Source organism: Pseudophryne corroboree, chromosome 8 (assembly GCF_028390025.1).
Source record: "Pseudophryne corroboree isolate aPseCor3 chromosome 8, aPseCor3.hap2, whole genome shotgun sequence".
NCBI lineage: Eukaryota > Metazoa > Chordata > Amphibia > Anura > Myobatrachidae > Pseudophryne > Pseudophryne corroboree.
This window is the reverse complement of record NC_086451.1, coordinates 24463245-24476317: the sequence shown is the minus strand read 5'-3', so window position 1 is coordinate 24476317 and position 13073 is coordinate 24463245. Positions and strand designations below refer to the sequence as shown.

Here is a 13073-nt window from a genome sequence, read left to right as displayed (position 1 = left end):
AGCCACAGGTGGGGAAGGATACCTCCTCTATATATATATATATATATATATATATATAGTACCTGCCACAGGGGGAGTAGGCACAGCTAAGGGAGTGCGGTGCTGACATGAGGGGGAGGGGCCCTCCTGTCTTAAATGCTCCGGGCCCCCTGGAGGCTTAATCCAGCCCTGCTTGCGAGCAGGGCCTTCCTACCTCTATGACTGTTTGTTTAGTACCTAGTTTCGTTTTATCATTGTGTCCAATTGTAAAGTGCAATGGAATTTGCTGCGCTATAAAAGAAACTGTTAATAAATAATAATAATAATAATAAATTTAGTCCTGTGGTTTAGTCCCCTGCTGCTTTATTGGTGGCTGGGTCTGTTGTTGCGGCACCCCAGCCTATTCCAAACATACAGGGCAAAGGTGGTATGGGCTACATAGAAATCCTATCACTGCTGCACCAGCATTGGGAAGTATGGCACTGCCCAGAGCGTCCTGTACAGCCTGCAGGGTGCACACCCGCAGCATCCAAAGATTCTCGAGGCAGTACTGCAACAGCGATACTGGCTTCAACGTACCATTCCAGGCACACTGTCGACCAGATAGCAGCGTCAACAGAGCCCTGTGCGAGTCTGCACCCTGTGCAAGGGTGAGAATCTAGACGCTACCCCTGTGCAAGCCTGCTCCCCCCCTAGTTACGGCCCTGAATCCTATGTCAATTAGTTGAACGGGATGTATGTGCTTTAAGCAGGTTACCTTAAAACGGGTATGTTTGAATCACAGGTAGGGGCACTATCTGGGGTACGTGTGCTGAGTTTAGGAGGAGACAGGAAGGCGTAGACATTATGGATTTTGTGTGTAAGGACGTTGAGGTGCTCCTGCGATACTGCACTCTCCGTAGCAAGGGCGGCCCTCCGAGTCTAGTTTATCATATTGTAGGTGCTTCTTTTATTACAACAGGCACTGGGACCTACCCAGCTAAAGAGTGTGCCTGTGCAGTTGGTAGTGTGCCTGCCGGGAGGGCCAGGGGGCAGGGCCGGCGACAGGGGGGGTCAAAGGGGACACCTGTACCGGGCCCCAAGGATCAGAGGGGCCCCACTGTTACAGGCAGTTACGGGACATCGCAGCAGCACCGCTGGCCAGGATTCCTGTTCCCTGTGCCAGCCTCTTCTGGTGGGGTGTGAGTGAGTCTCTCCCCAGGGTAAGAGTATATTGGTGAGGGCTTTGGGATGAAGTGAGGGAGCTGGGAGACACAGACTGTGAGGGAGGAAGGAGAGGTATACATATTTATATATGTGTATAAATATATTTATATAGAAAAAAACTGTTTCTTATATAGCGCAGCAAACTCTGTTGCACTTTAATATATATATACTTTATTGTTGCATATTGAAGCTGCACAATGTAACTATGGTGATGGGTGCAACTTTGCACCTTGGTGATGTCATCAGGAGGCGCTAAAATGGTGAGGGAGAACACTTTAAATATGGTGAGTTATTGTTTGTTCTTTGTCCTTACGAAAATGAGCTGATCATTGAAATGTTGACCAGGAGACCTGCCTTACTGTCCTTTTCTCCTGAGTGCCGCAGAAGTGTGGATGTATGTAAGTAACACTGTCTCTGTTTAGTGTGATACTGAGGGCACCAGAGCAAGTTTATATATATATATATATATATATAATCTGAGGGGGCCCCAGAGATATCACTGTACCGGGCCCCAAGATTTCTGTTGCCAGCCCTGCCAGGGGGCAGTGGTTCTGAGTAACGCGCCAGCTCCCATAAAGCTGGAAGTGTGGCTGGGGTGCATGATTGAGCTTTTTACCTTGCCTTCGCTGGTGGATTTGCTGTAGTCCCCCCAAAAAAGGCGCTCGGGTCATTGTACCTGACTCAGCATTCCCTCTGCAGTCATGATTCCAGCGGGATTGTGCCACTTAGGGTACCAATGTTTTGATGACGCATTGACCATTGTGAAGGAGTCGGGGCCCTGATGGGTAAGAGCAACGTTGAATCCAACTTTCGCCTCCTGCCTCTGTATCCTGATTTCTTTAGGTTCATGGGATTTTGTACAGATTGGGGCCAGTTACAATGGTGTCTGAAGTGCGGTTCCGTGGCCTGTAGAGAGGGTGCAGTAGGGTTTAACCAGGAATCTCCTTTTGTTTGAGCTCTTCCCTATTATTGTCCCTCATTCCGAGTGTATCGCTCGCTAGCTGATTTTAGCAGCCGTGCAAACGCTAGGCCACCGCCCTCTGGGAGTGTATCTTAGCATAGCAGAAGTGCGAACGAAAGGTTAGCAGAATTGCTACTAAATAATTATTTGCAGTTTCTGAGTAGCTCCAGACCTACTCACAGATTGCGATCACCTCGGTCTGTTTAGTTCCTGGTTTGATGTCACAAACACGCCCTGCGTTCGGCCAGCCACTCCCCCGTTTCTCCAGCCACTCCTGCGTTTTTTTCCTGGCACGCCTGCGTTTTTTAGTACACTCCCTGAAAACGCTGAGTTGCCGCCCAGAAACACCCACTCCCTGTCAATCAAACAACGAACACTCGAGCGACTGAAAAGCGTCGCTCGAGCTTGTGTAAATCTACTAAGTTTTGTGTGAAAATACTTAGCGCATGCGCGCAGCGTACCATGAGCATGTGCAGAAATGCCGATTTTTAGCCTGATCGCTACGCTGCGAAAATCGGCAGCGAGCGATCAACTCGGAATGAGGGCCATTGTCGTGCCGGATACTCTATCATTGATGCGCAGTCCATATTTATTCAGAGTTGGTTTAGGACCTGGGGCCTAATTCAGATCTGATCGCTGGGCTGCATTTTTTTTTCCTGCGATCAGATAGTCGCCGCCTCCAGGGGGAGGGCAAAATCGCCGTGCAAGTGTGCGACCGCATGTGTTGCAGAGCTGCTCAAAAATCAGTTTGTGCAGTCTCTGCGCAGCCCAGGACTTACTCTACCAGTGTGAATGAATCCTGCTGATCGGGGCCGGAGCTGACGTCAGACACCCTCCCTGAAAACGCTTGAGCTCTCCTGCGTTTTTCCTGACACTCCAAGTAAACGGTCAGTTGCCACCCACAAACGGCCTCTTCCTGTCACGGGAATCGGGATTGAAAAATTATCAATCCCGGGGATTCCCGGGACACTTGGGATTGGTTCCTTTTCAATGTGTGTCCTCCGTGAAGTCAGCGTGACCTCTGACTTCATGTCACGCTGCGCAGTGCGCACAGCCAGGGGCAGGTGGAGGTGAGAAGGGGGAGCCGGGCAGCGTCTGACCCTCCCAAAGACACGCAACGCTGCCCGGCATTGAAAAAACGAATGGGGTTCCTAATCCCGAAATCCCCGGTATTGGAAGCCCCAATCCCAGGATTGAATCCAACGCCAATTTTTGGCCAAAATCCCAATCCCAGGATTGGCCACCATACTAACCAGTCTGATATTACCAAGAGTTTTTGAATGGCAAAGGCTCTTAAAGTCTGGGTAATGGCGTTACGTGCCCCTGAGGACAAGCCACGGGCCGTAGATATCAAATTGCTGCCTGTCTGCATTGCAGGGGTCTTCTCTTCTGTTCCAACTAGCGTTTGCCAGTGCTTTAAACGGGGCACTGGGCGCGGCGGTCTGTGAGCTAGTGGCGTAGGCTGTGCCTTTCCGTTATGTTTTTGTAAGCGAGGGTTCCATACCCTGCAAGATCCCAGCACTCTGAGTCTCACCAGTTAGATACTGGTCGCTGGGTTACATTGGAGGCCTGTAGTGACACTTGGGCCTGCCTGGTGCTTTTCTTGACTGTTTATTTGGCATTAAGAACGCAGGTGCTTGGCTGGTACATAAAAAAGACAGTCTTTTGACTAAATGCCAATTTGGTTGGGCGCCTAAGCGCTGTATTGCTGCCGCTGCCTAGCGTACAAGAAAGTTGGTACACATTCCTCCCGAGTTGGCACTGCAACATCTGCTGCTTCATTGGGCTTCTCGGTGAAGGACATCAAAGTGTTCGGCGGCTGGAAGTTTGATTGCTGCAAGCGTTATGCTTGGCTAGGGAAATAAGGAAGGAGATAGCTCCCTGCGGTTTCGGCTACTTGGTATTGTTGATTGTTAGGACCAGTAGGTATTTTACTGTTGGTATCCCAGCAGGCATTTACAAGCCTTCCGTCAGGTTCTTTGTCATAAAAAAAATGATGCAGAACCACTCACACAGGAAGTGCAGTACACACATGCTTATGACGGTGTCAATGATCAACTCACCTTCAAACGTGACATTTCATAACAGACTAACGGGCATTAATTGTGTTTGCATGATTAGCAAAACCATTTTGGGCAAATCTACTTTAAAATGAGCCCTTCAGACAATAGTGAGGTGGCCCCACCTCCAGCTGTGGGATTCTGTAGCTCATCGGTCAATGGGGGTGATTCCGAGTTGTTCGCTCGCTAGCAGATTTTAGCAGCATTGCACACGCTAGGCCGCCGCCCTCTGGGAGTGTATCTTTGCTTAGCAGAATTGCGAACGAAAGATTAGCAGAATTGCGAATAAATAATTCTTAGCAGTTTCTGAGTAGCTCCGGACCTACTCACGATTAGCGATCAGTTCAGTCAGTTTCGTTCCTGGTTTGACGTCACAAACACGCCCTGCGTTCGGCCAGCCACTCCCCCGTTTCTCCAGACACTCCCGCGGTTTTCCCTGACACGCTTGCGTTTTTCCGCAAACGCCGTGAAAACGCTGAGTTTCCGCCCAGAAACACCCACTTCCTGTCAATCACACTCCGATCACTTCAACGATGGAAATTCTTTGTTCTGCCGTGAGTAAATCTACTAAGTTTTGAGCTGAAATACTTAGCGCATGCGCACTGCGTACCATGCGCATGCGCATTTTCGCATTAACCGCTCCGTTGCGAAAATCGGCAACGAGCGAACAACTCGGAATGACCCCCTATGGTGGGCTATGCCATGATAATACAACTCACCACAAATCAAGTCATCGGATCCCTGAAAGTGTGAAAATGGGCGTGATGGCATAGGTTGGCCATCCACGACTGTCGTTCTGCCGATTTAATTCAGTGTAATTAGCATCCTACCCATACATCGTATAATGCAGGCCTGGCCAACCTGTGGCTCTCCAGCTGTTGTAAAACTACAAGTTCCATAATGCTTTGCGACAGTTTTGCTATCAGGGAATGCTAACACTGTGGCAGGGTATGCTGGGATGTGTAGTTTCACAACGTCCGGAGAGCCACAGGTTGGCCAGGCCTGGTATAGTGTATGGACGCTCCCATTGCATACCTCCCAACATGACCCCCTCCAGGAGGGACAGAATGCTCTGCTTCTGGACTTTCCTCTTAATGCATGATTGCTGGCACCTGTGTGGAACAGGTTACTGGATAAGAAAGGTGTTTCACCACAGGTGATGGCAAGCATAGATTAAGAGGGAAGTCCGGAAGCAGAGCATTCTGTCCCTCCTGGAGATGGTCATGTTGGGAGGTATGCCATTGTTCCGACACCCATGTGGGGGAACCCACCCATGGCTACATCACCAGCTTGGGGGGCACTGTGGCATAATTTGAAATGGGTATCTGTGTGGCATAATGTGAACAGGGGGGCAGTAGAATGTGTGTAACACACTTGTGGCCCTGGGAGTATTTACACCACACTTACGGACATTTTACTACAGGAGAAGCCCAGAGAGGAGAAGCTGCTGAGGACTTCTATTATTTAGGTGGATTGGTTGCTATGGGTAACGTCCCCACTTTATCGCTCACAAAGCTTTGACACATCTCCCCCTGTGCATCCTGTACAGTGAACACTACAACCCATCATTTCTTTAGTACATAAGAATCTCACAGCTGCAAGTCATAACTAGAAATCGTTGACTTAAGACCAGGCTGGATGTGATCTGTGCCTTGCTGGTAGAAGTGGTGTCGCTTGGAGAACCCGGGGCACACGTTGCCGAAACGCAGGCAGAATGACGATTACCTACATTAACCTTTTAGTGAATCATGTTTCAGCTTTAATGGACTTCTCCATCCATTCAGAGCCCCCACCTGCTCCTCCGCCAGCCCCATATCCCTTCCTGTTCCCCCCCTCCCCTCGCCTGTCCATGACACTACAGAACTGTTCAGTATCATAATAAGGGGATGTCACCGCATCCCTGAGACAGGATATCAGCTCCCCAGTGTCATCTCCAGCCAAAAGCCCCTCGCGCGTTAACACTCTCAGTACCAGCGTTCTAAAAAATATATACGTTTTGGAAATGAGTTTGGTGGGAAAGTTCTTTGAGATTTGGGTTGGGTATATTGATTATTTGAGGCAATTTTACTAAAGGTTCTAAAAATGAAAAGTGGTGATGTTGCCTATAGCAACCCAATTCTGTCTATAATTTCTCTATTGCATCCTAGAAAATGATAGACAGAATTTGATTGGTTGCTATGGGCAACCTCACCACTTTTCATTTTTAGAACCTTAGTAAATTTACCCCCTTGACGGCAGTTACACGAGTGGTTCTACCCAACGGTACTAGACAGCTATTGGGAGATGTTTTCCGATTAATACTGTCCAATGTTACGCAGATGTGTAATCTTCTGATTGACCAGGCGTTACTTCCTTTTTGATAACTTGCTATATTTCTAGGATCTGTTAGACGTATGGATCCCTGTGTTGCTGACTGATGTGTATTATCATGCATACCTATGTTTGGGCTTTGGGGGTCATTCCGAGTTGATCGCTCGCTAGCAACTTTTTGCAGCGCTGCGATCAGATAGTCGCCGCCTATGGGGGAGTGTATTTTCGCTTTGCAAATTTGCGAACGCTTTTGCAGCCGACGGCACAAAAAAGTTTGTTGCTGTTTCTGAGTAGCTCTGGACTTACTCAGCCGCTGCGATTACTTCAGACTTTTTGGTCCCGGAATTGACGTCAGACACCCGCCCTGCAAACGCTTGGACACGCCTGCGTTATTTCAACCACTGCCAGAAAACGGTCAGTTGACACCCATAAATGCCTTCTTCCTGTCAATTACCTTGCGATCGGCTGTGCGAATGGATTCTTCGTTAAATCCATCGCCCAGCACTGATCCACTTTGCACCCGTATAGATGCGCCTACGCATTGCGGCTCATACGCATGGGCAGTTTTGCCGAGTTTTAACCTGATCGCAGCGCTGCAAAAAGTTTCTAACGAGTGATTAACTCGGAATGACCCCTTTGTTATTTGTATTTCTTGTGCGCTCTACCAGTGCCGTTTCTTGCGGCGGGTGAGCCGTGCAACCGCACGGGGTGCCCGCCGCGGCACTTCTTGAGGACTTTGAATCCCCCCTCCCCTCTCCCCCGAGTGCCCAGCTCGGGGGGCGGGGTTTCGTGGAATGACGCGATTGCGTCATGACGTCACGACGAAATCGCGTCATTCCATGAAACCCCGCCCCCGAGCTGGGCACTCGGGAGGAGGGAGAAGGGGGAGCCAAGCCAGCCGGCAGCGACGCCGCGCAGACGAGGGAGAGGCGGCTGAAGAGCGGGAAGAACCGCTTCAAATGTAAGTCAGCCCCTCTCTCTCTCTCTCTCTCTCCCTCTCCCCCCCCCCCCCCCCCCCCACCTACCTGCCGTACTGTGTAAAATGGGGACGCAGCCTGCCGGAATGTGTAAAATGGGGGCACGTGCCTGCCTTAATGTGTAAAATAGGGACACTTGCCTGCCGGAATGTGTAAAATGGGGACACTTGCCTGCCGGAATGTGTAAAATGGGGACGCAGTCTGCCGTAATGTGTAAAATGGGGGCACGTGCCTGCCGTACTGGGTAAAATGGGGGCACGTGCCTGCTGCAATGTGTAAAATGGGGACTCTTGCCTGCCGTACTGTGTAAAATGGGGACGCAGTTTGCCGGAATGTGTAAAATGGGGACTCTTGCCTGCCTTAATGTGTAAAATAGGGACACCTGTCTGCCGGAATGTGTAAAATGGGGGCACGTGCCTGCCGGAATGTGTAAAATGGGGACTCTTGCCTGCCTTAATGTGTAAAATAGGGACACCTGTCTGCCGGAATGTGTAAAATGGGGACACTTACCTGCCGGAATGTGTAAAATGGGGACACTTGCCTGCCGCAATGTGTAAAATGGGGACACTTGCCTGCCGTACTGTGTAAAATGGGGACTTTTTTTTTTTTTTTTAATCCTGTGGTGGCCGTGATGATGAGATCAGACGAGGCCACGCCCACATCAACAAAGCCACGCCCATTTTAAGGAGCCCACGCCCCGTTGCTTTTACTCTTTATATCTATGGGGGGCGGTTTTTTTTTATGTGGGGGGGGGCGCATTTTTAAATCTCGCATTTTTAAATCTCGCACTGGGAGCCAAATTGGCTAGAAACGGCCCTGCGCTCTACTAATAAAAACTTTGTTTAAAAAAATAAATTGAGTTAGGTGCAGTGTCGGACTGGGGCATGTAGGGCCTACCGGCGGAATTGCAGTGGTAGGGGCCCATAATTAGGGGTGTGTCCAGTCTCCAGAGGGGGTGTGGCCAGCTGCCACCGAGGCTTGACTAACCATAAGAAAGTGCATCATCTGGGCCCCTTGATACTGTTGTGGGGTATATCAATGGGTATATTGTGGGGTATATCAATAGGTGGGATAAGTACCTGTGTTTCCGGTGAATAGGTTAAGTATCTGTACCTATGGCAATAAATGGGCAAAGTGTATCTGGGCCTCTGGCAGTGAATGGTTTAGGTACCAGTTGATTTGGGATCTAGCATTGAATGGGTTGAGCACCTTTGGGCATGGGCTCTGGCAGTGAATGAGTTAATCACCTTTTGTCTATGGGCTCTGGCAGTGAGTGAGTTAATCACCTTTTGTCTATGGGCTCTGGCAGTGAGTGAGTTAAGCACGTGTGCTCATGGGCTCAGAAAGTGAATGGGCTAGATACCTGGGCTCATGAGCTCTGCCTGGCAGTGAATGGGTTGAGCACCTTTGGGCATGGGCTCTGGCAGTGAATGAGTTAATCACCTTTTGTCTATGGGCTCTGGCAGTGAGTGAGTTAATCACCTTTTGTCTATGGGCTCTGGCAGTGAGTGAGTTAAGCACGTGTGCTCATGGGCTCAGAAAGTGAATGGGCTAGATACCTGGGCTCATGAGCTCTGCCTGGCAGTGAATGGGTTAAGCACCTGTGTTATGGGCTCTGGCAGTGAATGGGCTAAGCACCTGTGCCCATGGGCTGTGTCTGTCAGTGCATGGGTTAAGCACCTGTGCCCATGGGCTGTGTCTGGCAGTGAATGAGTTAAGCACTTGTGCCCATGGGCTGTGTCTGTCAGTGCATGGGTTAAGCACCTGTGCCCATGGGCTGTGTCTGGCAGTGAATGAGTTAAGCACTTGTGCCCACGGGCTGTGTCTGGCAGTGCATGGGTTAAGCACCTGTGCCCATGGGCTGTCTGGCAGTGAATGAGTTAAGCACCTGTGCCCATGGGCTGTGTCTGGCAGTGAATGGGTTAAGGACCTGTACCCATGGGCTATGTCTGGCAGTGAATGAGTTAAGCACCTGTGCCCACGGGCTGTGTCTGGCAGTGCATGGGTTAAGCACCTGTGCCCATGGGCTATGCCTGGCAGTGAATGGGTTAAGCACCTGTGCCCATGGTCTGTGTCTGGCAGTGCATGGGTTAAGCACCTGTGCCCATGGGCTGTGTCTGGCAGTGCATGGGTTAAGCACCTGTGCCCATGGTCTGTGTCTGGCAGTGAATGGGTTAAGAACTTGTGCCCATGGGCTGTGTCTGGCAGTGCATGGGTTAAGCACCTGTGCCCATGGGCTGTGTCTGGCAGTGAATGGGTTAAGCACCTGTGCCCATGGGCTGTGTCTGGCAGTGCATGAGTTAAGCACCTGTGCCCATGGTCTGTGTCTGGCAGTGCATGAGTTAAGCACCTATGCCCATGGGCTGTGTCTGGCAGTGAATGGGTTAAGCATTTGTACCCATGGGCTGTGTCTGGCAGTGCATGAGTTAAGCACCTGTGCCCATGGGCTGTGTCTGGCAGTGCATGAGTTAAGCACCTGTGCCCATGGTCTGTGTCTGGCAGTGCATGAGTTAAGCACCTGTGCCCATGGGCTGTGTCTGGCAGTGCATGAGTTAAGCACCTGTGCCCATGGGCTGTGTCTGGCAGTGAATGGGTTAAGCGCCTGTGCCCATGGGCTGTGTCTGGCAGTGCATGAGTTAAGCACCTGTGCCCATGGGCTGTGTCTGGCAGTGAATGGGTTAAGCTCCTGTGCCCATGGGCTGTGTCTGGCAGTGCATGAGTTAAGCACCTGTGCCCATGGGCTGTGTCTGGCAGTGAATGGGTTAAGCACCTGTGCCCATGGGCTGTGTCTGGCAGTGCATGAGTTAAGCACCTGTGCCCATGGGCTGTGTCTGGCAGTGAATGGGTTAAGCACCTGTGCCCATGGGCTGTGTCTGGCAGTGCATCCCCAGGGTGTCTGTCTGGCTCTGGCACTGAAGGGGTCAGTTCCCTGTTTCTGGAATTTTTGGAATTCAGAACCTTGAGGTCGGACTGTACCATCACACAGACAGGTCTGCTGGGGGAGGGGGATCCAGCACAACCTCTCCAGCGAATGGTTTGATCTCGCAGCCGAGGCTCCCCCCGGGTGGAGGAGCAGTTGGTATGATCCGCTGGAAGCTCCTGTGTGAGCAGAGAGTGCAGGTTGGTACCTGCGGCCGGAGAGGTGAGGTCAGTGGCAGCTCTGCTGCTGTGTATGTCCAGCCTGTGTGTGACAGCTGCCTGCTGTGTGCTGCTGTGTGTGTCCAGCCTGTGTGTGACAGCTGTGTGCTGCTGTGTATGTCCAGCCTGTGTGTGACAGCTGCCTGCTGTGCTGTGTCTCATACACTGTGTGTTATATGCCTGTTACCATGTATCTGTGTCTGATACACTGTGTGTTATATGCCTGTTACCATGTATCTGTGTCTGATACACTGTGTGCTATATGCCTGTTACCATGTATCTGTGTCTGATACACTGTGTGCTATATGCCTGTTACCATGTATCTGTGTCTGATACACTGTGTGTTATATGCCTGTTACCTTGTATCTGTGTCTGATACACTGTGTGTTATATGCCTGTTACCATGTATCTGTGTCTGATACACTGTGTGTTATATGCCTGTTACCATGTATCTGTGTCTGATACACTGTGTGCTATATGCCTGTTACCATGTGATACACTGTGTGTTATATGCCTGTTACCATGTATCTGTGTCTGATACACTGTGTGCTATATGCCTGTTACCATGTATCTGTGTCTGATACACTGTGTGTTATATGCCTGTTACCATGTATCTGTGTCTGATACACTGTGTGTTATATGCCTGTTACCATGTATCTGTGTCTGATACACTGTGTGCTATATGCCTGTTACCATGTATCTGTGTCTGATACACTGTGTGCTATATGGCTGTTACACTGTGTGTTATATGCCTGTTACCATGTATCTGTGTCTGATACACTGTGTGCTATATGCCTGTTACCATGTATCTGTGTCTGATACACTGTGTGTTATATGCCTGTTACCATGTATCTGTGTCTGATACACTGTGTGCTATATGGCTGTTACACTGTGTGTTATATGCCTGTTACCATGTATCTGTGTCTGATACACTGTGTGCTATATGCCTGTTACCATGTATCTGTGTCTGATACACTGTGTGTTATATGCCTGTTACCATGTATCTGTGTCTGATACACTGTGTGTTATATGCCTGTTACCATGTATCTGTGTCTGATACACTGTGTGTTATATGCCTGTTACCATGTATCTGTGTCTGATACACTGTGTGTTATATGCCTGTTACCATGTATCTGTGTCTGATACACTGTGTGTTATATGCCTGTTACCATGTATCTGTGTCTGATACACTGTGTGCTATATGCCTGTTACCATGTATCTGTGTCTGATACACTGTGTGTTATATGCCTGTTACCATGTATCTGTGTCTGATACACTGTGTGTTATATGCCTGTTACCATGTATCTGTGTCTGATACACTGTGTGTTATATGCCTGTTACCATGTATCTGTGTCTGATACACTGTGTGCTATATGCCTGTTACCATGTATCTGTGTCTGATACACTGTGTGCTATATGCCTGTTACCATGTATCTGTGTCTGATACACTGTGTGTTATATGCCTGTTACCATGTATCTGTGTCTGATACACTGTGTGTTATATGCCTGTTACCATGTATCTGTGTCTGATACACTGTGTGTTATATGCCTGTTACCATGTATCTGTGTCTGATACACTGTGTGCTATATGCCTGTTACCATGCATCTATGTCTGATACACTGTGTGCTATATGCCTGTTACCATGTATCTGTGTCTGATACAATGTGTGCTATATGCCTGTTACACTGTGTTATATGCCTGTTACCATGTATCTGTGTCTGATACACTGTGTGTTATATGCCTGTTACCATGTATCTGTGTCTGATACACTGTGTGTTATATGCCTGTTACCATGTATCTGTGTCTGATACACTGTGTGTTATATGCCTGTTATCATGTATCTCATACACTGTGTGTTATATGCCTGTTACCATGTATCTGTGTCTGATACACTGTGTGTTATATGCCTGTTACCATGTATCTGTGTCTGATACACTGTGTGCTATATGCCTGTTACACTGTGTGCTATATGCCTGTTACCATGTATCTGTGTCTGATACAATGTGTGCTATATGCCTGTTACACTGTGTTATATGCCTGTTACCATGTATCTGTGTCTGATACACTGTGTTATATGCCTGTTACCATGTATCTGTGTCTGATACACTGTGTGTTATATGCCTGTTACCATGTATCTGTGTCTGATACAATGTGTGCTATATGCCTGTTACACTGTGTTATATGCCTGTTACCATGTATCTGTGTCTGATACACTGTGTTATATGCCTGTTACCATGTATCTGTCTGATACACTGTGTGTTATATGCCTGTTACCATGTATCTGTGTCTGATACACTGTGTGTTATATGCCTGTTACCCTGTATCTGTGTCTCATACACTGTGTTATATGCCTGTTACACTGTGTGTTATATGCCTGTTACCATGTATCTGTGTCTGATACACTGTGTGCTATATGCCTGTTACCATGTATCTGTGTGTGA

The 13073-nt window shown here is 49.0% G+C and overlaps 1 protein-coding gene across 4 annotated transcripts in view; it reads left to right on the top strand.

Moving 5' to 3' along the window:
- The window catches only part of CCDC120 (coiled-coil domain containing 120), a 104540-nt gene that overhangs the window by 40646 nt on the left and 50821 nt on the right, over positions 1-13073 (top strand). The window contains exon 1 of one of the 4 annotated variants that reach the window (XM_063936081.1): positions 5416-5439. The exons of 1 other annotated variant lie outside the window; for it this stretch is intronic. The gene's annotated coding sequence lies outside the window, so the exon portion shown is untranslated. Of the gene's footprint in view, positions 1-5415; positions 5440-10550; positions 10641-13073 lie in introns of those variants that run through there. 2 more of the 4 variants (XM_063936078.1, XM_063936080.1) reach the window with 2 other exon arrangements.